The sequence below is a fragment of the Caretta caretta genome, chromosome 3 (genome assembly GCF_965140235.1).
Source record: "Caretta caretta isolate rCarCar2 chromosome 3, rCarCar1.hap1, whole genome shotgun sequence".
NCBI lineage: Eukaryota > Metazoa > Chordata > Testudines > Cheloniidae > Caretta > Caretta caretta.
In genome coordinates, this window is record NC_134208.1 from 75,382,712 (window position 1) to 75,410,416 (window position 27,705).

A 27,705-nucleotide genomic window follows, 5' to 3' on the forward strand; every position below is an offset into this window, starting at 1 on the left:
CAAAGATCTGTAACCATCTGATCCAGAGCATGAGAGTGCTACCTATTCAGACATCATGCCCATCCTATCTGCCCAGTGTGGTAGACTGTTCCACAGTTCCTCTATGTCTATTTAGTTTTCTATAGTTGCCATCACTGTGGTATCTATGTGTTGTTTCAAAGATACTGAAAAAGAGAGTGCTATACAAATTGTCCTCCAATCCTGTAACCCTTTATGTATGTCAGTGGCTGTTTCTTGTGCAAGTAGTGGGGTGGGATTATTTGCATGAAACCTAATTCCTCATGGGCAAAAAGGATGCACGATTAGACACATGGGGTAAAATTCTGGTCTGATTGATATGAAACTCTGCAAGGATTTTACCTGAGATCTTTAGTTACACTTTTATTCATTTCAGGAACAATAACCCAAGGAATAGAAAAGTGGCAATAGCCCTGAAGATGCAAAAAGTTTTGTAAATGAACTGGTAATTTAAAGTAGCTCTACAGTATGCTTTTTCCTAAGGCAATGTTAAGCAAGGCACTGGAAGCGCTTCTAGTTTTATTTTGACATTCGACACAATATGTGATGTCAAGATATCAGCTGTAAAAAAGACGAACAAGTTAGTCTCCCCTTTTAGTTTTCAAAATGTTTTCTTGTGGTCCTTTGTTTCGGCACAATAACATAAAACAAGCTTTTCTGTGGGTTTAAAGCTTCTTCCCCCCAACGATTCTCTGCCTCACAGCTTTTTAAGCTAATTGTGTCTAGAGCAGCTAGCAGCAAAATAAAAAGATAAAACAGAAATGATCTGGAAGCTAGGGGACTCCTAGTGAGTGTCCTCTTAACTACCCAATTCAGCCGCCTATGTTGCTGTGCGTTTGTCTCCTCTACTCCCCCTTTTACTATGGCACAGTGCCTTTAGGTTGCCCAGCAACCACTGTAGTACTGCTGCACATGCGTGTTAGGTAGTAAATTCTTATCATGCTTTATTTTCTTCCCCTTTTTAAATGTAGAACTTCATAACAGGACATTTTCTTTTCTGATGGCTAAATAACATCTGTGGGAACTTCAAAAGCTGCACAGTATGCCTGCGAGGATGTAGATAATTCATTCTAATTCTTGACAGACACACACTCCACATCCACATGATGTGATGATCAGTTATAGCCTCATCTTTTAGATATATAAAAAAGTCCCTGTAAACTGAAAGTGAGACACTAGAAATTATATATTTTTAACAGCAGATCCAGTAGTAAGAGTACAGGTCCTGGACTAATTCGATCTACTTTTGGGTAAGAAATCAGACAAAGCCTTCTGCCTTCCTTTCCCCTCCTTGGCAAATCCTAGTGTCCTGCTGCTTTCATTTGTTTTTGATCTGCCTCATTAAAAGACTATTGATGGCTTTAACTATTGTCCTTGTTTAGGTGCTGATTTACAAGCACTAATATCTGACTGTGCTGAGATTAATGGGAGCCCATGGAGTTTACAATTATCCTTAGGTCCCTTGACCACACATGTAGGGGTTTTGGTAGGGGTCATGCACTCTTATGAAAAACTCCAAAGCAGGCTTAAACCTGGGAACGTTTTAATAGGATTGAATCTGTAATAGGATTTGGCAGCTTGGCCTAAACTATTTTTTTTAATGTGAAGTCATTATTATCTTAGAATAAAGTAGTGGACTTTAGATATTTTTAAAGGGCAAATTGTTGTTACTATCATTTAAATGACTCATAAAGTGTAAACTTCTTAATACAGAATATTAAAACAATGGGAAGACCTGAATATGCCTTGTACTGTGTGTTAAATCCGAAGGTGAAAAGTAAAGATTCAGATTCAGACTAATAGAATTTCTGATGTGATTATCAGTATATTTTTAGGTAATAGTTGTTAAAAATTCTGAAAGTCAGTGGGAATCTACTGGCATTTATTTTTTAAAAATTTCAAGAAAGTAGTGACTTTTTTGAAGCAAGAGTTCTGCTCAATAACAAAAGATTCCCATGCTGACTCCTCCCTTACTCAAATAAAGACACGTAAGGGTATGGGAGACAGTGATGTAATAAATTAAATGTATTTAAAATAATACTTCAACCATAGAGGAAATTAAAAGGGAAGGTATGAAAAAACCTAGAAGTGAATTATATCAATAATTAGATAGAAGTTGACAACTTTTTTTTTTTGCACATGCTGTAATGGTGTTAATTCATTTTATAGTTTTACATGTTATGTGATATCTATGGTATGTTGTTTAGCTTGTTATGTAACATGCTTTTGTAAATTACCAGAACATCCTTTCAGAGATGGCCTCATTAATTTTTTGTAATACACCAGTAGAGCAGCTAGATATATGTGACACTTGTCCATAGGGTCATATCAGCGCTGTATTCCAGAACATAAACTGTAAATCTTATGGGCACCAAGGAAGTTATGTTGGCCTAGAAGGTGTCATGAAAAAGTAATGGGAAGCTAAATTACAGATTCAGTTTGACTGGCTTTAAAAGTCCCAATACAGCAGAACTTTAAATAAATTTGAGCTTTGACTAAAGCTATAATGCCAAATTCTGCACTGACTTGTACCCGTGCAATGTCAATGACTTCAATGGAGTGGCACTGGGTAGAAGACAGGGCAGATTTTGGCATACAGCCTGTATTTACAGATTCAAAGTTGCCTCATTACTTCTGTTTTTGTAGAAAAACTGAGTTAGAAAACACTAGTAGTAAAGGTACATATATATCTAGTATTGTTGCACCTTGCATTATTATATTCCAAAAATGCTGCACATTTATCAAAAGCTTTCTGCAAACAAGGTGCTGTCTACTTGGTGGCAAAGTGTACCCAAGTTTTATGGCAAGATTCATTTGTTTCCATGGCACTTGCAGCAGCCTGGAAATTCTGTGGGGTACTCAGATAAATGCCAAATAATTTTGTATTGAATTAAATATGAAAATGAATACTATGATTCATAGAGTATCCCGTGTTATTATTTGTAATATTAAAATCAATTTACTCCACCTTTAGACTGTCAATCATCAATATGCTGAGTATGAACAGCACATAACTGCACTGTAGGAATTGTCAAGGGGCGATTTTTGCAACTGGTTAGGAGACATTTGGTCTTTGGAAGGGAGTTGGGATTGTGGGATAATAAACACAACAGCTGAAGTGTCTGCTTAACATGATTAGCAAATGAAACAGTAAAGTATAGACAATTGCATTAGCATCATTAGCTTCCAGAGTTAACACCACACAGACACGAATGGAGCAGTTCACACCTCTCTTGGATTTCTTGTGTTGGGTTCTTTGCAGACTCATGAGGACATCTCTGCTTCAGTTATATGATTGGAAGATTTGCTTGCAACTATGAGGAGCTAGACACTTTTTAAAGAAAACAGAATCTGGATTGCAGTTCTGCAAATTGGTGTGGAGACTGCAACAAATTTACCAGCCTCAGAATTACAGAATGTAGAAGGCCTTGCATGTAATATAGTTTTGAGGCTATCTTTTTTCCCCAACAAAAATGCTCTCTCACCCATTATTTTCTTTGAACTCACATTATACAATACTCATTAGTTTTTCAATGTCTGCCTGAAATAGGGATCTGAATGAAAATGAACTGGCAGCAACTTAACCCAGATAAGAAGGATCTGGTTTGCAGAGAGGAGAATTTAAAAGAGAAGATGGAGTCTGTTTCTGAGCCATCTACTGTGGGTGAGTTTGCTCACCTTTTGCCTAAGTAGCGTACAAAAGTTTGGGTCCTGTTGGATACATCATTGCTCCTGGATTGTGAGGAAGCAGTTGTGATTTGCAGTGTTGTTGGGTAGGAGAGGGGTGTTCCTCCAGCCACACTGCCCAAGATGACACTAGGAATACATTTGACCCATAATGAGATAATCAACATCCCCTGCTATAAACGGAAAGATTGGCTGCTTGTTACCGGTAGTTGTTTTTGTTTTATTTTGTTTTTTAAAGCATATACTGAACTAACTCCTGGTTCTATATTAATCTGACTCTATGTATTTTCTTTGTATCGTAACTCAGAGATGCTATGCGGCAAATTATAGCCTGGCCTGTGTGGGCATACTGGGTTGAGAATAAATAGGTGTGACAGTGGGCAGGACAGCACCGAATTGGATTAGTCTGTGTTCCTTTTCCCACTCTCCATTACTTTCTCCCTTCCCAGCCTCCACTGGTCCCAACACCATTTTCTCATTTCTGGAGCCCTGGTTGCTCACCCCCCACCCCTCAAGTTCTCCTACCTGGACTAAGAATCAGGAAGAGATTGGGGGTGGGGGCATGCGGTCCCTGGATTGGCTAGGTAAGGTTGCTATCTATGGCTGCTGCTATGCTAAAAGAGAAGATTCAGTAACTCTCCTTTCACTCACTTGCTCTCCTTCATTACTGGATTGAGAAGGAAAGGCAGCTGTGTTCTGGCTGACTGTCTCTCCCATCTTCCTGCTTCTCCTGGATCTTTGCTATGCTGCTGCCAGGAGGATCCTAACTTCAGTGGGGTAACTACAACCTCTCATCAACACAGTCCGAGAGCAGCTGCCAGTGCAAGTGCATTTCTGGGCAGCTCATCACTTTATATGTACTGGGGCTGGGAGCAGAGGGGCCCTCTAGCCAACTACACTGTAGCTGGAAGAGAGATACAGTCCCAGACTATGCAAAGTGACATGGATGTGGGAGAGATAAGAAGTAACTATGTGGATGAAATATATGTATCCACAACCATCCTGCAGGGTGAAGTGACTTTCAAAAGATGGTGGCAATGTCATCTGCTTTCAAGTGTGTGCCTGTGAGACCTTTCAAAATACCAGCTTAAAAAAAGATAGAATGCATGTGTGAACATAGGCAGTTTCTGTATTGATTGTGTTTATTGTTCCCATATCATATGGTTTGATGAAGTTTTAAGAAAAGTATTTATACTTCAAAATTATAATTATTACGCAATTTTAATGCTATCCCTGATATTTACTGTAATTAGGAATTACAATAAATATCAGGGATCGCATTAAAATTATTTAATAAAAGATATTTGAAATGTAAAAGTGTTGTACAAAATCTCTCTTCCAATATGTAATCTTATGAATGGGCATCCCAGAATGAAATACGACTGAAGTATTTAAATTTTGATTTACAATGCACACAGAGGTTCATTCTGGATTCTTCTAAAATACTTGATTTTGATTATTAACAACGTACAACTTTTTATATATGCCACTCAGAGAGAAAATGTTCACCTTAAATGTTGGGGAAGGGAGGTTAAATGTGACACCAAAAATATAGACAAAAACCTCATTATGCATGTATATGAAAAAGAAAAGTGGATAAAGGAAAGAGATTACAGTAGCTTAATCTATAACATTTACACTAGCTTAAAATTCAAAAGCTATAGCTAATTATCTCATTTGAAAGACTGAGCAAAATCTGACCAAATATCTATGACAGAGTCTAATTTGTCATGTATCCTATATGATATCTTTTCCATAATAGCTAAATCAATGAGACCCAACTGCCAGTCATTGATCTAATGGACAGATGGTGATTTCCATTTGATAAGGATTAGGGTTTTGGCAATGAGGATGGCTTGAGGTAACAATTTTTCTTGTGCTGAAGATATTCTTGAGTACTGTCTTCCGATTTTAGTATGGTAAATGCAGTTTTACACAGAAATTGTCATTTCTACTTAATTACTCATAAGTGCATGTCACAAATTTTCTACATTCAGAATTGTTTACAGAGTGTTTAATAAGGTCTAATATGCTTGTCACATTACTTGAAGCCATAATCTGCCTTCTAATACACTGCATATCTTGGAAGATCAACTATTTCATAAGCAAATGCAATAGCTGCTTTTCCAAAATACATTAGATTGTTTAGCATGTATTCTTTTCTATAGCCCTCAGTATAATTTAAATGAGAGACGTGCATAATGCATATTTATCTGAAATTGTAATAATGTAGACTACATTCCAAATGTTAGGATTCTCTTGTGCCACAATCCAGTTGTGTGAAGGGAAATGTGTATCCCGCTGCTGGAGATGAATTCCCCTAACAAATGTGTGAGACTTATATAATTCGCTTTCTTTCTTTCCCTCCTCTATACTTTGTTTAGTATGCTGTATATGTTTAGATTTTGACCTCCATCCAAGAGATAGCTGTGTGTGAATGGTGCTGTAATCATATACCAGTGTTTTTAAGTGTTTTGCAGATGCACTGGGATGAAAAAAACTCTCTCTGTGTGTATTTAAAATATCATTGTTTTGATATTTCATTGAGAAATCCTTTAAATAGCTGAAATTATACACTGTCGAAAATCACTGAAGTTAGTGCAAATTTGAAAAGATGCAATGTCTTGGCTTAGTTCAGATAAGCATTCAAAAGTTTGGATATTTATTGCAAGATTATCCAAAGTAACTGACTCTGCAATATTGGTCTAGAAATCATTTTATTGATAGGCTTATTCACAAGATATCCAGCACTTCTACTTTTGGTTGAGCCAAGAAGTAAATAAAAATAAATGAATAAAACATATATACAAACCTTAATAAAGGGTTAGTTTCAGTTTGATCCTAGAAATGGGTCACTGTTTGGACAAAAGGGTTTTTTATTTTTCTGAACCAGTTATCAGTCCCACGTTCAGATCTTAAGACTAAGCCAGTTAAGAAAACACATTGGAAGATTCACTTTCATTTCAAACAGAGAGAAAGGAATCTTGAAGAAACTTTTCTTTCCATCAAAATACACAGTATTGCTGTATATATATTTACTGGATCCATAAGAAATTTAGAGGTTTCAGAGTAACAGCCGTGTTAGTCTGTATTCGCAAAAAGAAAAGGAGTACTTGTGGCACCTTAGAGACTAACCAATTTATTTGAGCATGAGCTTTCGTGAGCTACAGCTCACTTCATCGGATGCATACCGTGGAAACTGCAGCAGACTTTATATATAAGTCTTTATTTTTATATATATATATATATATATATATAAAGTCTGCTGCAGTTTCCACGGTATGCATCCGATGAAGTGAGCTGTAGCTCACGAAAGCTCATGCTCAAATAAATTGGTTAGTCTCTAAGGTGCCACATGTACTCCTTTTCTTTTTTTAAGAAATTTAGAGTTAATGACAGAATTTGAATTTTAAATAATATCACACTGGTAGTACAAAATATTCACTAGGTAGTTTTAGTCAACTGTTTTCCATTACATTATATACTTTGAATATGATGCTGAATGAAATGTTTATGCTGTGTAATATTAGTGCAAGGGATTTTCAAATTCTCATGTGTTTGGGCAGGTTTGCCTGAAGCATCTGTCATTATTCCCATTTTGAACTGTAATGGATTGCAGGATTGCCAACATGTTATTCAATGACCTGCACCAGTCTACAGAATGATTGCCCTGTATTATACAGATCATTATGGATGAGTTACATGCCATCAATCAGAGACTATGTTGTTCCTACATATTTCTCAGTCTATGATTCAGCAGGGAGAAGTGCCCCATCGTAATGCACATAATGCATCTATCCATTGCTGACTTCTTGTCCAGTCTCTGTTGTCCAACCATAAGAGAGCCATTAGACATCCATGTCAGAGAAATGGGAGTGATAAGTGGCCCATTCCTTCCTACACTTAGGTAGAACATGTCTTGTATAAAAGATCTGTGATAAATATGGAGGTCTTCTTTACTAATTATTAATAGCGTCTCCAGTCTGACACTATCGTGGTATGTCTGAATCACATACGGGAATGGATATTTCATTCCACAGATCTGTCTGGGTAGCAGCGCCTATCCACCTAGGGAAAAAGGAAGAATGAAGCTGTGGAGAATGAGAGAGTTATGTATATTATTTTTACAGGTATCATATGAATCTCAGTTTATCTGTTTGTTATTATCCTGTCTGACTGCCAGGAGTTAAATCATAGGACGTTGTTAAGGGAGAAGCCAACAGGAAATGAAACAAGAGCAAAGATAAGACTCCTTAAGGGAACAATGGAGGGAGCTATTAATTGGGAAATGCCTCTGCCTACCTCTCAACAGGCTGGCATGGTTGACTTTTCCCAAGGCTCACAGCCTAGATTCAAATGGATCCTACACCTTAAAAATATTGACCTGGGGAGAAGGGGAACTGAGTGGGCTGTCAGCTGCAACCTCTGTAGCTTAGCATCTGGCAGCCAGAGACAGAAAATGCAACAAGCAGGCTGACTCTCCCACCCCAGAAATGGGAATAAGCTGGATCTAACTGAGCTATGGTTAGAGAGGTGATGCTTAGGTAAGGAAATACTCATATAGAACTATTTGTTGTTTTAACCCACTTTTCTAGATGCTGTGTTCCTTTGGGCAACTAGAGGCTACTTTGTTTTGTAGAGGCTGTTTATGAATCATTTAAGTCAGCTGCTGTCATAGGCTCCCAGAGCAAAAAGGCTGACCCTCTTGAGCCAGTTGAGTTAACATGGTTGGTAAACAGGGAGGCTGGAGCCCTGAGACCAAGTCTAAGAGTGGTTAGTCCACATGGTTCCACTCAAAGCAGGGAAAGGTAACAAAACCTGTCCTGGAAGGGGTGCACTCAAGAGGGACAGAAAGGGGTCTAAAGCATAGCTTACCCAGTAACCATGACCGAGGACATTTCTGATAGTTGCCTAACAGCTTACACTTCAGGGTTATTAAGAGATAATACCTACCAGAGCAAGCAGCTTTACTGTCTGTAGCTCATTTTCCTTGGGCAGCACTCAAAATCAGTTTGTACAGAGTGGGTCAAAGGGAGAAACAGACTAAGTCGCAAAGACACACAGGAGGAGCTAGACTTTGCTGGGAGAATGTGAGTTGGGTCTGTTCTGTTCCTGTAACCTAAGAGGGAACCCTATCTAATTTAGCTTGTAGTGAAGCATAAGAAAGATGTCATCTACATATAAACTGTTTGCTTTAAAATCTTTTTTCTCTAATGCTTTTCTCCACTAGTAAATAAAAATACTTTGTTTTAACAAGGTTTTTGGTGAATATATCTGGTCACAGGTCCCAGAAGGGAAGAAATACAGGTCCCTGAAACCCAGGGGGATAAGTGGCTGGTATACACAGGGAAAGGCACCAAGCTCCCAGTCTGAGTGGAAGAATCACAATATTCAGCTCCAAAACAGGTAACAGCAAGAGTCCCAAGATCTGAGGGGAGGGGGTTGCACTCAGAGAGTCCAGAAAGGGGACAGACCCTGTAGCAAGAGGAGTAACTGTGACAAGACCAAAGATGAGAATCAGCATGTCTAATATGAAGCATTGCCTCATTCTCATTGCTTTATTTCAGTTAGAAAGCCCCCAAGATGGCAGGAAAATGAGATATTGTAAGATACTGATATGAAGCTCTTGCAATGATGCCCTGCTATGATACGACATCACCTGCCAGCTGAAAAAAAGTTAAGCATGAATGTTTGCTCTGATTTACTTAGCTTTTCTGAATGATAATTAATCTTTACATGGCATCCTGCAAACTTCTGACTTAAATCCAGAAGAGATCAAATATAGCAGATGCTGTCGGTGACCAGGACATGGGCAGTTGTGCCAAGTGATTAGAGTAGGAGTTAGTAGTCAGAGGCCAAGTTCAGAGCTGAAGCAGAAGTCTGGGGTTGGAGCCAAGGGTCAAAACTGGAGTCAGATGGCAGAGCCAAGGGTCAGAGCCAGGCAAGGCAGGAGCAGGGCTGGGAACAAAGGAGGCACAGGAACTGCTGCAGCTATGGGCAAATGCTTTAAGCATCTACTGAACTACTGCTGCTGTCAGGCTTAAGAACTGGTCTGCTGACTCTTCCAACCAATCAAGCAGTGTATTACACACCAGTTGTAGGTTTTCCGGGGAATGGCTTTGCTGCAGGTCCTGATTCCTGACAGATGCAAGGATAGAGCAAGAAACTGTAAGACGTCAGTGCTGCTCTGGATGGAATTAAAATAGCACAAATGAAACCTGTAAAAACTATGACTTGTAATTAGGGGAGTTTGCTAAATCACCCAGCATGTCTGCCAAACATAAAATAGCACAACTACATCTGACTGCAGGGTCAGGAATGGTTGATAATTATATGTATTGTTATGTACAAGACCACTCCAGGAACCAGCAGAAATCAGTTGTTTAACATCATAAGCTACTACTAAAGATGACGCTGAATTGTACTCAATTTGAGGAATGCTTAGGGGCAGTCTATTAAGACAGTCTCTTAAGAGATTGTCTAATAAGGCTGCCAGATATTTTAGAGAATGTGTACAAGACTGGGAGTAAGGGACATTTCCGAGTCTGATGACACTATTCCAACAAATCAGTAGCTGGATTACAGATTCTGTCATGTGTTTTATCTGGCTCAAGCATTTTGCAGTCATTCCTCATTTGTTCCAACTGCCAAAGTGACTGGAAGCAGTCACTTGCTTTTGGTGCTTGAGGGGGAAAAACCCCTCACTCTTGTCCAAAAATTCCACACCCAAACAAACTAACTTCGGCACATCCTGTGTGGCTGCATGGTCAGGGTTTATAATGCTTGCACTAACTTGTTTTCCCCACATAATTAACAAAAAATTATCCTCTTCCATTTCTTGGCTGTGTAATCTGAATTGCCATCCTCCCTCCACTAGAGTGCTGCCCACTACAAGCCGTTCCCTGCTTACCTGGAGTTGTCTGTTTCTCTTGCCACACGTGACACAGTCGTCTCAGGACAAGACAGACCTCTGGATGAGTACAGACACTCATTCCTTCTTTTCTAAGATATCCTGTCCTCTCTCCTTCCTGGTACCCTTTGGTCCTCTGCCCATTATATTTCGCCTTTTAGCCCAATTTTCATTAGGAGTTTTTCCCCAATTTAATTTCTTTGAACATAATCTCAATAACTGGTCGGTCTCTGAATATGAATATCATACAACTCTATAAACTTTTTCACTAATCTTTGCATAGTGGACCTGAGCCAGGTACAAACTCACAAGGGGACTTTTACCAGCTTTTATATAATGCTGGCCATTTTTCTCCCTTCCTCCTGATTACATGGATTCTGCAAGAGTATAGCCAACTCTTGCATACCACCCACAAGTGGCAAGAGGAATGCTCACTCCTGCAGATCTTATATGGTACATAGGAGATGGTATTCCTTTCTTCCTGGGCACCTAATGAGGTCTAGAGATTTGGGGACAGCAAGGGATTTAGTACACCTAAGATCGGGACACCTATTCCCATGAACCTATAAGGTGCTTGGTAGTGGACCTCCACCTATAAAAGTGCATCAGTGCCCTGGCAAGCCTTAAAAGACTAATTGGGGGGAGCCTATTAAGGCTTGTGGAGAGTAGGGAGACCTTGATAAGACTACTAAGCACTGGAAGGGAGTATGGGAACCCACAGCCTACATTGGGCAAGGAGGGTGGTACACCCCAATGGCCTTCTCAGACTTAGCTAGAGGGACAAACAGTGCAGTAATAAGCCTCTTAGGATGTTCAGGAGACATAGAAGGTGTAGATGCTGGAGGTGTAGAAGGTGCAAACCCATTCTGCTGCTCTCTCCATGATTCTCTTCACTGCTCCCTCTTACTCTGTTGTAGCCCTTTCTCCATTGCTTCCCCCCAACCAGCTAGCAACCTACCTCAGGTATCCCTTGTCTGCTGTCCCTTGAGTGCCATGCTCTCCTCAATCTGCACATGCATGTGCACACACACGCACACACACTTCCTGCAGACTTCAGATCCACAAGAAGAGAGCATCTTTGTTGCTCTGCAGGATGGTGGGGTTAGGGCTAAGCAAAGAGGTGAGTGGGGGGGGGCAACAGTGCAGGGAACATACCCACATGTCAGATAGATGTATCCAATACATTGCATTTGAAATATGTCCCATTGTCTCTTCTCAAGCTAAGATATGGCCAAAAAAAAAGCATTAAAAGAATTTTTGTAAATGAAAAACTTTATTTAATGTGGCTTAATTTCCAGCTGGGTCAGAAGAAATCCTTTTTCCTGATAAAAAGTCTCTCAAGCAATCAATTTGCATTTTGAGGTTTGAAAATATAGGTACCCAGAAGTTATTTGAAGCCTTATATTAAGCTTATCCAAACTGATGAATCATTCTAACTTTACTATTTAAAATTGTAATAACTTTTAATATTAAAATGTAGTCATCTAATCTCTGGTGCTGTGCAGTAGATCTTGACAAGAGGAATCCCGTAATCTTCGTTTGATCTCTCCTCTTCTTTCCATTTCTCTTTGCACAAAGTGACAGAAAATTATTAGAAAACATTTTGAACTCTGGTGAAACTCTGTTTTCTGGGCATAGCATCCCAACCACTGTATTCCTAAGCAAATAAGATGCAAAGGCAATTTGTCAAAAAGCAGATGTTCAAGCCTGGTAGAAAAAAGCAGCAGACAGTAAGTAGTTCAGATGCATATTTGGCTTCATTGACTTGTTAGCACCTCTACAATGCAAATTGTCTCATGTGGACCCATGAATGGGACACACATGGCATCCCAGTGAAGAGCAGTCCAAGAATGAATTCTTGCATACAAATAAAGCTACAGTAAATGCAGTGAAAGAAACACTTTGACAGATTGACCAAACATACCACTGAGGGAGAAGAATGCAGCATGCATAAAGCAACTGCTGTCCAGGAATCAAAGTGCTGAAAGTTCTGAAGCAATAGGCACTAATACCATATGGCCCCATGACTGAAAATGACTACACTAATAGAGAGAATAAGAAGACACAACACTACTGAGTTTTTGCTAGAACTAATGCAAGTACATGAGAGAGCAAAACACCAGTCCATCAGTACGCATTGATGGTTGCATGGTGGCTCCTGGAAACTTCCAGCTGCAAGGAAGGTTGTCATGGTACTCTGCCGGTGGTGGAGCTAACCTTCTCTCTGGATACTGCTGACTCATCCATACCAAAAATGATTTCTAAAGTACTCCTGAAGAGCACCTTTTCTTTTCCCTTTCGAATGGATTCCCTTTAGATTGTACCAAATGCCAAGAAAAGAGAAACTCAGTAGGGGAGAGACCAGACCCTTTTATAAAGTCTTCATCCCTTTTGTGCTGCTTCAATCCTAAATCAGCTGTATGCTGGGCAGATTCCTGCAGGCACATGCAGTTTTACCACTATGTCATTTATCCTTGCAGTTGTGGAAGGTACACAGGCTGTTTACACTTTTACTACTATGTTATCTTAGCAGGGTTACCTGGCAAAAATCTTTGTGTCCTGTGTACATAACAATTTCCACATTGCAGCCAGCAGTATAGCTATGCCAGTGGAGAAAGACGCTTATGAATTTTCCTGGTGTGGACAAGTCCTAAGTAACCAGTGTCATTATTCCCATGTTGAATTTGCAAATTAAATTAGTTTGTACTATTTATATATTTATTGGTATGCCTTCAAAGGGTTGACATTTAAATGAATGTGGAGAGAAAAGGTGATAATGAAAGCTCCAAGTTGGCTTTGCACTGCAGCCAGAATTTTCCCCTGTCTCCCCTCACTTTGTGTGCCTTTCCCCTTTCTCTTTTCTTTTTCTAAGAAAAAAATTAGTAAAAGGACATTGAAAAATATGTTAAAAGTACATGATTAATGAGCTTAGATAAAACACTCAGACCCGAAAACAATGATGTGCTTATACTGTACTAGTCATTTTTTGAAAAAAATTTTAACCCTGGTGCATAGCTATGAGGAGCAAAATTTTAATATCAGCACTGTTTATCTTGCTTCTTTATCCCTTTTGATGTGTTCATGGTAAGTTGTACCTGGAAAAAAGAATCTGGATGTAGTGAAGCGACTAAGCTGTTGTGAATAAGGCACCTGTAAAATTACTCTCTGGTCCATGGTAGGCTGAAGTTTATATAATAAGGTCTGAATAACTCTCCCTGGGTAAGACTTTTCTGTAAAATATGCTAAGGTTCAGCCCATCCCATTGTCCTCCAAAGATTCAGACTGAGTCTTATGTTGCCAAAACTGTTTTGCTCAAATGTTTATTATTATAGGTGAGGTTGATAGAACCACCTATTATTAAGGTTGCCCAGCACTTCAAATGCTTGTAACTTTAACTAACTTCAATCAACTGGGCTTAAATTTTCCTTGTTGGGTGTCTTCCTCAGGCTGGATATTTTTCCTTTTCTTTTTTTTTTCAAGTGAAAACAGCTCTGCCACTTCTAAAAATAAGGCTAGTTGTGGTGTTGTGGTTCTGGTGAACTTTTTCTGAAAAGCTCTAGTGCCCCCATGCTGTGTAAGGGGGACTTGAAATTTGGCAAGGGGTAGTCTTTGTGTCAAGGCTGTGCCTTTTGCCATCCCTGTGGAAATCTGCCTGAATTTGGCCAAGTTTTAAACCTTTGAAAAAGCATAGATCGCACATGCTAAGGAGAGACTTCTTAGATTTTAGTGGCTAAATTCCTCAAAAAATTCCAACTGCACTGTGCATGCTCAACCTGGGACTGAGCAGAACTTTCCCTGCAATTGCAGCTCTGGGTTGCTGTGGGCTGTGCCAGGGCCAGACTACTGGAAATGAGAACAGGGAATCTGTTTCTCCTGTGCTCTTGTTGACTCCTGATGCTGATGCCGAGGCAGCATGGAGGAAGAAGCTGCCTGCTTCTAATACAGAGGAGACGAGACAGAGCTTGGAGAGGGGTTGTAGGAGACTGGGACAAGGAGCCTGGGGCGGGGGCAGGTGGGGAGACAACACACTTGACTGGGACTGGAAGCTAGCAGTGGAAGGGAGGGAGTTGTGTTGGGGGGAAACTGAGAGTGGATGGGCAAGAAGATTGGGACCCATGTGTGAAGACGCAGGGAGCTGAGGAGTCATAGATTTTTAAGGCTAGAAAGGACCACTGGATAATCTAATTTAACCTCAAAGAAGTTGAGGACTGTCTGGGCAAGGAGATTGGGATTGGGAACTGGTGGGACAGGAGGAAGAAGAAGTAGGGGAGGGGAGGCAGATCTGATGGGGAACCAACACATGGGGGAAGAATTGGGATTGGGTGGGCAAAGAGATGGGGCAAGGAGCCAGGAGGCTGCGGAGGAGATTGAATAAAGGGCCCAGAGAGGGAGACAAGGACTGGGAACAAGTGAGGATAGGAAACATAGGCGTAGAAGGGCAACTGGGAAGGGAGAAGAAACGTAGATTGGAATGATGAGCCGAGAGGGGAGGAACTGGGGCTGGCTAGGCCAATCTGGGGCAACGAGGCAGGGGAACAGGGAATGGCTGGGCCAGGGACTGGGAGTGAAGGGGACAGATTGGAAGAGAGAGAGTAGAAGTTTAGGGGGGATGAGCAGAAGAATCTGTGCCCTCTAGAGCACACTCCCTGGTAGAGCATGGAATGGAACCCAGGATTTCTGAGTCTCATTGTTCCTCTGACATCAGCAAACATTTGTGAAACCCTTTGGGAAAGTGTCCCATCGCCCTCTAGCACTGGTCCACATAGAAAATGGCAACCTACTACTGCTATTTCAAGTGGCAGAGGTCTGTGTAGTGGATCTAACGTTCCAAGCCTGCTGATGACCCTGATAACTCCTGCCTGATTACAGTTAAAGAAAGGAACTTCTCATGGTGAAGGCAGTTGAATGCTGCCTGGGAACTGGATTCTATCCCTGCCTCAGCTACAGAGTTTCTGTATGATGCTAGGTAAGTCACTTAAACCAGGCTTTTCACACGTGGTCACTAATTGTGTGTTCCTTATTTTTGGTGCCGGACTTGCCCCCCAAGAGTCTGATTTGCAGAAGTGCTGAGCACTCACAGCTACAACTGAATGAGAGCTCTTCTTTGAACACAGAAAGTGCTATATAGCACTAAGGGCTTATCTACTTGAACAAGTAGTTCACTGAAAGTTGAGGTGTGAATCTACCCCCACACTAGTCTGCCATGGACTAACTGTCTGCATGGACCCTACTGACATGTATTCACAGTTTGTTAATGCCCTTTGGTCCAGTCCAATGTCAAAGATGACTAGATCAAAGCATATTAATAACCTGTTAATGTTCATCCGCAGAATCCACATGGACAATTAATCTGCAGCAGGCTCGTGTGGGGTAGATTCACACTCCATTTTACCACAGATTAAATGTTCATGTAGACAACCCCTAAGTAGTTTGAAAAATCAAGTCCTGGCTCTCTCAAATTGGAGACCCAAAATTAGTGGAAACCTTTGACCTTAAGCTCTCTGACTCAATTCCCCATCTGTAAAATGGAGATAATACAACTCCCTCATCTTACAGTGTGAACATAAATAAATGATTTGTGAATCACTCCGATACTATAGTGATGAAAACCATACAAAAGCCCATGAGGAAATGAATAATTCTGTCTTCAGAGCAGGGATTGAATAGTGTGCAGTAAAGAAGGCCAGGGAGGGGCACATATTGAACAATGAGGAGAAAACAAAATATCGAAGAGCTGCTCATTCAGTAAGCACCATCTATCATGTGCAATGAATGAGGCAGGGGTCCTATGGAGAAAACCAGTATGTGATCATATGCATAAGGGTGCTGGAGAAAGATGGCACAGCCAACCTTAAACCTGGCATTTCCTAATTTTGGAGTGCCTGACATTGCAACCTTTATAATGTTCTTTTAATGTAGTTTTTTTGTTTGTATAATATTTCTCTAATTTAACATAGACATAGCAGCGTCACTTTTATATTATGCAAAAGCATTATACAAATATAATTGTTAGAGGAGAATTGAATGGCATGATACTCTATGCCTTTCCCATAGGGCTAAGGGAAAACTCATGGGTGGGACAGAGTTGGGAAGCTTTGATTGCCACTGCCCAAATTATACCTGTTCTGTAGAATTCCATGCAGTCTCCAGGGCTATCTCCTGCTTTACAAAAACAGTAAATTCACAGTAAAAAACGTTAAAGGACTTTTAAGAAAAGGGAAAAACTATAATTACTATAAATGTAAGTTTTCTGTTGGGTCACACATCTTCATTTAACTTAGTGGTTTAGCAGTTCCTAAAGGAAAAGATTATAGTTCTTTGTTCTTACACAAATAAGTTGTGTTCTTTATCCTCTGAAGAAGCTGATAATATGATAGGTGCAGCTCTAAGGAATAATTATACTAAATGGCCGTGTATACCTCAAAAGACAGAATACATCTATTATGAAGAATTCCCTACAGAAATCTTAGAAATCTTATATGCATTGATTGCTAGTTAGCATTAGAAAGACTTCTGCAAGTTGACTTTACCAAGACAGCAACTATTTGCATTAGGAAACAGGCAACATCAGCTAGCTGATAAGAATATAGTAGAGTGATGCAATTAATATAGTTATGTCTGTTAATTAGTGTTTGCTGACTGTCAAAAGAAGATACCTGTTAACAACACACTTATTTTCCTGATTAAAGAGTAGGGCCCATCTTATCAAATTGAAGATGGACCTACTTTTGATCTAATTAAAGCTAGCAAAGTACTGTATAGTGAAAATGTATACCACTCTGACATACATTTGCATATTCATAAGTAAGATAGATTGATATTTTGCAATTAACTTGGACCAACGAGAATAAAGCCTAATTAGTAAACATACTTTCTTTATTAACTTTCAGGGCAGGCTTTTGTTACATTATAAATTAATAACAGAAACGGAGGGTCTTTTTTGAGAAAAAAGAGTTATGCCATGGAGTTCTCTCCTGTCTCATTCAAACTCCATCTACTTGTAATTTCACATGACCAATTACTTGAGGACTAGAACTGTACAAAAGTGGTGAGAGAATCCTCTACAAATGGTGAATTTCTACTTGGAATAAATTGTCGAGTTTACTCAAAGGTCACATTTTGCTATTGTTGCTGGATACAGTGCTATTTGGTTTCAAAAATGGTAAAACTTCCCTTTGAAACATTTACTTTTTGAGGCAAAATGACAATTTTTCCCACCACTGAAACTGAGCGGGTAGCAGCACTGACCAGGAGACTGGGTGTTCTGTCCTCTTTCCTGCCTCCAACAGTAGTGAGCAGCCAAAGCTCTGCAGGATCACAGTTTCGATTCAGTCTCTTCCACTTCCCTTTAAGTCTACCCCCAACACCTTATGATGGGTCCTTTGTTCTTCCCCATCCAGTGGCTGCTAGAGGGACAATTTGACCCCCCTGTAATCTGCTCCCTTCCCATGCTGTGGGATAAATTGCTGCTTTTAAGCCACAGCTGTCCGTAGAGGGTACTGTGAAGCCTCACTGACACAGGAGGAGAATGTGCTTCTGTGCCAAATTCTTTCCAGGGCTGCTACTTGCACTTGAGAAGTGATCAGTCTGCTTCATGCTGAAGATGGGCTTTATTTGTTTCTTTGTGTATCAAGCAGGGAAGGTAGGAAGAGGAATGTGTATACACATCAATCTTCCAGCCAATTATTATGAGTCTAGTATCAGAGGTTTTAATAGATTATGGCTCTTCTTGTTGGTATTGCACCCTCATTATTAGAATATAAGAATGGTCATACTGGGTCAGACCAGTGGTCCATCTAGCCAAGTATCCTGTCTTCTGACAGTGGCCAGTGTTGGGTGCTTCAGAGGGAGTGAACACAACAGGGCAATTTCAAGTGGTCCATCACTTGTTGTCCCAGTCCCAGATTCTGGCAGTTGGAGGTTTAGGGACACTCAGAACATGGGGTGGAATCCCTGACCATCTTGGCTAATAGCCACTGATGGACCTATCCTATTTTTTCCAGTCCATTACTTTGCACTTATCAACACTGAATTTCGTCTGTCATTTTCTTGCCCAGTCATTCAGATTAGTGAGATCCCTTTGTAGCTCTTCACAGTCATCTTTGGACTAAACTATCTTGAGTAATTTTGTATCATCTACAAATTTTGCCACCTCACTATTTATCCCCTTTTCCAGATCTTTTATGTGTATGTTGAACAGCACTGTTCCCAGTACAGATCCATGGAGGACGCTGCTATTTACTGCTCTCTGTTCTGAAAACTGACCATTTATTCCTACACTTTGTTTCCAATCTTTTATCCAATTACTGATCCATGAGAGGACCTTCCCTCTTATCCCAGGACTGCTTACTTTGCAGAAGAGCAGTCAAAGGCTTTCTGAAAGTCCAAGTACACGATATAGACTGAATCGCTCTTGTCCATGTGCTTGTAAACAGCCATTCCCAACATATTATGTTTATCTTTGTGTCTGATAGTTCTGTTCTTTACTATAGTTTCAACCAATTTGCCTGGTACTGAAGTTAGGCTTACCGACCTGTAACTGCCAGGATCACCTTTGGAGCCTTTTTGAAAAAATCAGCATACATTAGCTACCCTCTAGTTATCTGGTACAGAAACTGATTTAAGTGATATGATACTACATATCATAGTTAATAGTTCTGCAATTTCATATTTGAGTTCTTTTAGAACTATTGGATGAATACCATCTGATCCTGGTGACTTATCACTGTTTAATTTATCAATTTGTTCCAAAGCCCCCTCTTTTAACACCTCAGTCTGGGACAGTTCCTCAAATTTGTCACAAAGAATGCTAATCTACAAAAGAAGCACCAGATGGATTACTCTAGAATTTAATACTGTGGTGGCAAGACACCCGGATTCCTGTCATGACGATTATATTTTGGGGAGGGAGGGGAGATGCCCTTCCCTCCCTCACTCACAAGGTGTATCAATGTTGTACGCTGCCTCCTTTGTTGCTAGATCTCATACAGAAGCTGCCAGATGAAAGACAATGGGAAAAGTGCATCTCCCACAGAAAATATTTGGTGTCAGTTGTAAAGTCCCTCTGACAATATTCATAGATGAGGGTCAGGGAATATACTGTCATGCTGACCTCAGAAGAGAAGGTTTACAATCAAATTTAATTATATATACCACAATGGCCATGAAATTTTATCTTTAGGTAACTAACCTTTTTTAAGTAGGAAAGGTGAATGACAGAGTGACATTGTTTCATTGACTATTATCTCTTTATCTGCATCTCTGTGTTTGCCTAAAATGCATCTATTAATCTATAATTTTAACTTAATGTGGGAAAGAAATCAGGCTTGTACAATCCATTTGCAAAATGAGAAGACACCAACTTTCCTCTAATATATAGGTATTTATTTTAACAAACATCACAAGAAAGAGAGCACTAGACTTAATCACCTTCAATCAAAGTCAACCACATTACTGGTTAATGGGAGTTTATAGCGCATAATATTATTTCCTTTGTGCAAGCCGTTTTCTGACACGTTACATTTAGTTAAATGACTTATTCTTGTATATTTTACATAAGGACAAAAATGAATAATATAGTCAGTGAATTTGTAAATGCTGGGATGGGGAATCAGTTCTATAACATCATAATGTAGATATAAATTAGTGGTGTCTCTACACTTAAAGCTGGTCAAACTATAGGTAGTAAACTATATATTCATGACATTTTGCTCCTTTTTGTGGTTTGATAATTGTCCGTGAACAGATCACAATTTTTATACTTTCAAAATTATTATTTTAATAATATTAAATTATTATTTATTTTCGAAATGTCAAGCACTTTTGCTATATTTTTGGTATAACTTAAATAAGGGATTGGTCAGTGATCTGAACACCATTCTTTCACACTACATATACGTACACACAGTTGCATTCCAGTTTCCTGAACCGAATCTCAGGTTTTGCCACTTTGAGGGCTTGATTTTGAAAGTTGCTGAGCTTCAATGCGGGTGCTCAGGACGTAGCAGAATTGAGCCTTGAGTGAAGTAAACTCCAGCTGGAATGACTCCCTGCCCTCTGGAATCTCTGTCACCAAAATGCACCAGGTTTGGATTTGTCAAACTTCTTCACTCATACTGTGGACTCACATTCTAACTTTCAGGTGAAGAAGAAGACAAATCTCCTTCTTTCCCTGCCCTACACCCCCCAAAAAAAATCTGAAGAAGAGGCAGGATCTGCAACTGCACAGGGACAATAGCACTTCTGAAAAACATGTCCTTACTCACTTGTCAAGTATCAGGGGGTAGCCATGTTGGTCTGTATCAACAAAAACAACAAGGAGTCCGGTGGCACCTTAAAGACTAACAGATTTATTTGGGCATAAGCTTTCATGGGTAAAAAACCACTTCTTCAGATGCCCAAATAAATCTGTTAGTCTTTAAAGTGCCACCGACTCCTTGTTGTTTTTACTCACTTGTGGCTCTCATTGACCTCAGTGAAATCAGAGGTTCCTACATTCTACAGTGCTATAGAAAAACACCATAGTGGTCTATTCTCTATGGGAATTTATCCGGTGCCTTCAATTGGCACTGTCAGCATGGGCCTGCAGAGTCAGATGAAACCCTGGCGTTGATATGTTTCCCAAAACACTCCAGAACTTATAAATACCAGAGCTTTAAATTATATTTTTATTTTTAACTAAACCTTGATTTTTGTAAACCATTGTTTTACCATTGTTTTACCTTCTGTTCTGATATTTTGCTTGAGGCTTCCATGGTCTTGTTTGTATTTGGGAAGTTCTACATCTTTGACCTGTTTCTAAAATTATCCTATTAAACTTATCGGTTACTCCTACCCACCGCATCTTAAGAAAAATGAAGGGCAATAGTTAACCTCCATTGTGCTGCTATATTCATCTCACATGCAAAAACAAACTAAAATGGCTTCCCTGCATGTAGCAATTTGCACATTGAATTATTCAGATGCATTTCTTTCTTCTTCTCTTCTCTTAGATGGTGTCTGAATCAACTCAAACAAATCAAAGTAGGGGTAATAAATCGATATAATTTCCCATCAGTCTCACAGGGAGACTCATTCAAAATAGCTGCAGGTATGCCCGTCCATCACACTGTGAAGGCTCTCAGGAAGGCGTTAGTTGATGCCACTCTGACTTTACCAACCTACTGTATCAATTCAACATCATCCCTAGAATTGCTGCTTTCCCCTGGGAGGTGCACCTATCTAGGTAGGTCATAGTTTCAGGTCAAGACATTCTTCTTAAGTGTGGCAACACCAGTTTGCAGAGCTACTTACACCTTTGTGACGGTGCCAAACACATGTCTAATGGGAGGATACCATCTTTATTACTTTGTGTGTGTGTGTCATGCGCTGTATTCTCCATGTGTTCCTAATTATCACGGTTTGTGTTTGGTGACAGAAATTTGAGCATTAATATAAAAATGATACAAACAGATATGTTTTATCAGTTACTTGACATGCTGTGGGAAGTTCAAGGAGTATTTAAAAAATAAAGGAAAGAAAGATGCAAAAATAAAAGGGGGATAGGCTGGAAATGCCTGTGCCTGCAAAGTGCTAACTCCCTGCTTTAGGGGTCAAAGGCTCTGAGGAAGTACAGATAGCCATATAACCTGCTGTGGTTTGAACCAGGTATCAGAGAGTTAAAACCTAGCTCATTGGTTTTCTCAGCTCCTATTTTAATTTGCTTTTTTTTTTTGGACAGCTCTGTGAAGGCAGTCTGGTTCGCTGCCTCGCCATACTAATGAGACTCATCCATCTGCCTCTGTCATTGCCAGCCTCTCCTTTCTGCTGGAAGTCAGAGATGAACGCTCAGGACAGGTCCTTTCTAGGCTGCAGTACTTAATCATTTCTAAACACGCTAGATGGCCTCCGGCAGTGGAGGCAACAAGCATTTAACCCAGGCTTGGCAGCTCAGGCTTCCACATACTCTGGCTGTAAGCCTTGATAATGAAAAGTAGCTATGCTTTTACTCTCCACTTAACCAGATGCTCTTTGCTTCTTAGGGCAAAAGGTTAAATAGATATAAGAACCCATGCTAGTTTTGAAGCCTTTTATTAGCAGTCCTTAGAGCAGCAGAGTAGAGCATACCGTTCTTCCTGACTATGACTCTCGGGATCCCCTGTTTAGGGTTATGTCCACTAACTAAAGGAATGTAACCTGCTCACCCAAAGCTCTTTGTTGTTAGAGTAACAGTAAATACTCTCCGTGTTATCTTTGCCACTTAATTATTTAATATTCTATTTTTATAGCAAAAATGAATGAAGGAGACATTATCAACTTTGTTTAATGGTGGTAATACCTTATATTAACAATGTAGATAAAGCATTTTTTCCAGTGTGGCTGGGGCCTCTGATTTATTTTTCCACTCCATCTACTGCTCCATATGTCTCTGGAATCTGCCTTTTTCCCAGAGCTCATGTTAGTATAAAGCAATTGTCTGGGATGTGTAAGAATTAAGTATCCCATCATTCAGGCTAGACATGCAATTAGAAGAGTTGCACTAATTTCCACTGCTGAGACCCTGTCACTTTAATTTATCCTTACTTTCTTGCGTTTAGGTCTTCTCTGGTTTGAGGCCAAGGATTTTATATAGTTTCAGGCAGTGGTGCTGTAATGCCAGAGCTAGCGGGGGGAGTTTGTTACGGGTGGGAGGGGTTGGGGTCAGAGGGACGATTAAGGAGATGGAACAAAAGTAGCTGTGGAAAACACACACAAATAATTGAAAGATCTAACGTGTGTGCCAAATAATGATGTGTACAACCATTCAGAACAAAAGTAGAGCTTTTGGAGAGGAAAGCTTTATTGAATCGTAGCAGTGGTTTGGGCATATGTCTTGCTTTCTGTCCATTTATACACAAAGATGTTTAGAGTCAACTCCTGCTTGCCTTAGTCTTACAAGCGTTTCCATTTACTTTAATAGCAAGGCTCATCTAAGTAAGAAAGGTGGGATTTGGCTCTAAGGGCTCAACTGAGATATTCCTACAGAATCTGTAGTTGGGGGTGGTGCACAGTCACATTACTCCTGTGGGGTTCCTAGAGGAAATATTATGCTTCCAGAAGTCCCAGGAAAGTGTATCTGCTCTACCTTCCTTAAATGGTGCACCCCTGACAATGCTGGCTCTGCTGGCCTCTTCAGAGGGCCTGTCCTGTACCCCTAGCACTGGCAGCAATGCTAGTTCAGAGCAGTGCTTCTATTCACAGGAGCCCAGGAACTCCCGTTGTACCATATGCAGATGTAAGGAGAGCTCTATATGTTGCCCCCTGAATTGCACACCGATGCAGGGGACAGTGACAATCTCACTTACAGTGTATACAATGATTCATATATTCAATTTGTAAAGTATTGAAAAAATACATGGCAAGCAAACTCTCTTATAAAACAAAAGATCTACTGGAAACAAACTTTCTATGATCTTGAGAGACCTTTAATTAAAGACTCTTGTGAAAAATCATGAAGCGCCTTCTAATTAGAAAGAGTTCTGTATCTTTATTTTTATGGAAATAAATTGCTTGATTTATGTGCGCATTTGATAACTCAGCTTAAAAAAACTGTGCAAAGATTACATATAACATTGAGTGATTTAAAGGGATATACCAAGTAGTTGTACTTGCTTCAGTATTTTCCTTAAAAGGGCAGGTCAAAAGTAGCAGTATAATATACATTATTATTACCTCAATAAAATTAAGTATCATCTCCAAATGCCTTCAGAATGACATATATATATATATATATATATATATATATATATATATATATATATATATATAATCATCTCAATTTTAGGTTAGAAAGGTTGGCCTTTCTCTGTGGTGAAGAAAAAACAAGATATAACTTGTTTTAACTTTAAGAACTAACATTTTAATCATATCACTATTATCATTGTTTTTAGCTTTTATTGATTTTAGAGAAAGAAAACAGAACATCACATTATGCATGAGCCTTATATTTTATGTTAATAACATGCCTTCGACTACTAATCAGTACTGATGAACTATTATTCTGTCTTAGTCAAATAAATCAGAGTCACTTACTATAATTCCCTATTAACTTGAATTGTTTTCAACAGGTGAAGGACAAACAGTGTCTCACTAGATAAAAAGGAATGCAGAGATGCCTAGAGTTAATTTTGTACAAAAGATTTGTTTCCAGCTGCTTATAACTATGTTAATCTTTTTGGTTTTGGACTGATATTTGGCAGGTATGGTCTTATTGCAGAGGAAAACTTTCTTTGAAAGATTGGGAATAATCAGTTGGGCCATTTTCAAGAAGTAAGAGAATAGAAATATACTGTTTCCATAATTAAAAAGGGCCTTTTTTAAAAAGCCCTAGCACTTCAATGGGAAATGATAGAGACTTTAAATTTGGCAAAATGAGTGTCCCTAGCTCACAGATGTGCCTTTTAGTGAGGATAAGTTGTGATGTGTGAAATGTATAGAAGTTTTAAAAATATACTTTGCACAAGCATTTTGTGCATGCTTTCACAGTTTAGGGTTTACAAACTTGCTCAGATGTTTGGTGCATTTCTCTGTGCTATGTGAAATAGGGCAGGGCTCGAAAGGACACCTGCTTCTAACGAGGGAAGTCTTCATAGCACAGATTGATACAAGAGCTGATGAAAAACCCTACAGCATAGAAGAAGGAGAATTGGGCTCTGATCCACAAGACCATGAATTCTAATTCAGCCTTCTGCCACTTAAAAAAGCTCTCACCCATATGCTTCTCACCCATATTTGACAAGGCCTCAGATCCACATGAAGCAAATATCATATTCCCCCATTTTGAAGCAAATATCATATTCCCGCATTTTGCAGATGGGGTAACTGAGAACCAGAGCGGTGTCTCAAGGTTAGCTAGGAAGTTTGTGTCAGAGGGGGAACAGAATCCAAGTCTCATCCACTAAACCACAGTGCCTGTTAGGAAAGAATCAGGTCTAGGTGCTTGGCTGTAATGTCCGTAAAATGGCTCTATTCCTGTGTATCCACTTTTGTGAGGCACTTTTAAATCCAAGGACGAAAAAGCACTCCATAAGTGCATAGTCATATTAATTCAGACAGAGCAAATCCATAGCAACATTTGGTAGCAATACACCTAATAAACCCTGTCTTGTGAAAATCAACAGACCTGACACTTATTTTGTATGATTTTAGCACTTTTGAGCAACACTCAGAAGGAAAGTAGGCTGTGCAGAGCATGTGTGGATAGCAAATTTAGCTATACAGTAAATTTACTATGTTTATTATAGTAGTGGCCAGGAGTTAACTGAGAACTGATCCCTGTGTTGTTAGGTACTGTACAAACACAGAATTGGAGACAGTTCTTGCACCAAACGCTTGCTGTCTAAATAGACGAAACAGACAAAGGGTACAGGAGAGGGATAGAACATACAAGCCAAGTGAACAGAATGGTGGTCTGCAAGTTAATGCCATGATTTTTTATTTCTTTTGGTTTTAATTATGAGGAGAGGATTTGTGAAGCGGAAAGCTAAGGGAAGGGAGAGAGAGAGAACCTGAGGGGAGTTGAGGGGTTGGGGAGAAGGAGGAGGGTATCAAGAGCAAAAGGAATGAGACTGAGGTGAAGAAACTGTGAGGAAAGGGTTTGGAGCACATAGCCAATCAGCATAAGGGAGAGAATGTCTAGGATGAAGTCTGTGGAAAGTAGTTCCATGACATCATCATCATCCACTGGTCCTTGCTGCACCTGCGGAGGCTGCTTCTGTGTTTGCTCCTGCCAGCTGAAGAATTTGTGTGGCCTAGGGGCTGGCTCCTTTTTGAAATACTTCTCTTGCCCCAGCCCACGTGGGTCAAGGGGAGAGTGCATAGTATCCCCAGGGCAGTGCGAAGGATCACCCATACACTGTTCTGGGTCTGGAAGAGGAGGTGGTCCCAGCTGGTCCCAAAGCTGCCATACCTCCTGAAACTGCTTCTATGCCTGTTCAGCTGGTTTGAGAGTTTCTTTGACCTGGGGCAGTAGATTGGTTCCTATATATATATATATATATATATATATAGGAACCAATCTATATATATATATTCGAAAGTGTGACTGAGGCAAGCTGCATGTTACAAGATGTGCATATGAATATTGACTAATAACTGAAGTATTTGTTCCTCAGTGACCCCATCTGTAAAATGGAACTCCTCCCTGGCACCTACCTTTATAAAGTGCTTATAGATCAGTCCAGTTCTAGTTTACATCCCACTCTTTCAGTTCTATAAGTAACATAGAAATTAGAAGTGGAACCCAATGCTGCAACTATATTAATCATGGTGGAGAGAGAGTGAGAGAGCGCATCAGGATATGTGTGTGTACATAAGGTTGTAGAAAAATTGTATACAATATTTATGATTTGAAAAATAGCACTTGACTATGTCTCCCATGTGCACAGTAGTACATCACTACAAAATGCCAGTGATGTATATCTAAGGTTTAATTTTTATAAACCTTGCATTATTTGACAAAAAGTATGTGTAACAAAACACCAAATCATAAGGATGATGCAAAAAAGGATGTAGCTAATGCTGTGCAATCAACATTGCCGTTTCCTGGTTTCAAAGTTGTCATAAATATAAAGGGAAGGGTAAACACCTTTAAAATCCCTCCTGGCCAGAGGAAAAACCCTTTCACCTGTAAAGGGTTAAGAAGCTAGGATAACCTCGCTGGCACCTGACCACAATGACCAATGAGGAGACAAGATACTTTCAAAGCTGGAGGAGGGAGAAACAAAGGGTCTGGGTCTGTCTGTGTGATGCTTTTGCCGGGGACAGAACAGGAATGGAGTCTTAGAACTTAGTAAGTAATCTAGCTAGATATGCGTTAGATTCTGTTTGTTTAAATGGCTAAGAAAATAAGCTGTTCTGAATGGAATGGATATTCCTGTTTTTGTGTCTTTTTGTAACTTAAGGTTTTGCCTAGAGGAATTCTCTGTTTTGAATCTAATTACCCTGTAAGGTATTTACCATCCTGATTTTACAGAGGTGATTCTTTTTTACTTTTTTTTCTATTAAAATTCTTCTTTTAAAAAACTGAATGTTTTTTTCATTGTTCGTAAGATCCAAGGGTTTGAGTCTGTGGT